At 35.0% G+C, this 1025-nt stretch overlaps 1 pseudogene; it reads right to left on the bottom strand.

Moving 5' to 3' along the window:
• Positions 1-692: 692 nt before the first annotated feature.
• On the bottom strand, positions 693-811 carry LOC120586339 (uncharacterized; annotated as a pseudogene).
• Between the last annotated feature and the right edge of the window lie 214 nt (positions 812-1025).

Genomic DNA, 1025 nt, shown 5'->3' with positions numbered 1-1025 from the left:
GTAATTGTTCTTTAGTTCCAATAATAAGGACTTTCATATAGACTGTTATTAGAGGCTGAATTGTGTCCCTCCAAAATTTATATGTTGAAGTCCCAATTCTCAGTCCCTCAGAATATGACTTAGATAGGGTCTTTAAAGAGCTAAAGTTAAAGTTAAATAAGGTCATTAGAGTGAATCCCAATTCAATATGAAAGACACCCTTATACAAAGAAGAAACTGAGACACAACTTGTACAGAGGGAGGATGCTATGAACATACACGTAGAAGATAACAATTTATGCACCAAGCGGTGAAGCCTCAGAAGGAACAGCCCTGTGGACGCCTTCATCTCAAGACTTGAGCCTTTGGAACTAAACATTTCTGTTGTTTAAGCCATGTAGTTTATGGCAGTCTTAGTAAGCTAATACAACAGTGCTGATTCATAGTTTAAACATTTAAAAAAAGAGGGGATAAAAATCAAATTCATGCTGGTATATATTTTATATAATGCATATATATAATGCATATATATGTTACATATATTATGTAAATAATTTGAATACAAAAAGTATATTTAACTGTTAGAATCTTCTATAAATGTACATCGTAATAATCATTTATTTATTTATTTTTTTAGGCGAGACAACCCTTGGTTGACCTCACAGATTGCAAGGTCCTTGTCAGCTTACAATCCCTTATTTTTTTATTTTTTACACCTACAGCACCTGGTCCTTCCAGGTGGTCTCCCATCCAAGTACTAACCAGGCCCGACCCTGCTTAGCTTCCGAGATCAGACGAGACCGGGCTTGTTCAGGGTAGCATGGCCATAGTAAAAAAATACATTAAATGTAGGTGCTTATTTTCTCATTCAATACCAAATGCATTTCAAAATGTAAGGTAAGACTACATATACGTTACATGTTATATAACACCTCATACCCTTGTGGAGTCCCAGGTAGCACCTATAATTAATCCCACTAGTTCTACCTATAAACATATGAATATTCACACTAGATGGGAGAAACTGTATTGATCCTCATCAATAT

The sequence above is a fragment of the Pteropus medius genome, unplaced genomic scaffold (genome assembly GCF_902729225.1).
Source record: "Pteropus medius unplaced genomic scaffold, Ma_sr-lr_union100, whole genome shotgun sequence".
Classification (NCBI taxonomy): Eukaryota; Metazoa; Chordata; class Mammalia; order Chiroptera; family Pteropodidae; genus Pteropus; species Pteropus medius.
This window is presented reverse-complemented; position numbering and strand designations above follow the sequence as displayed.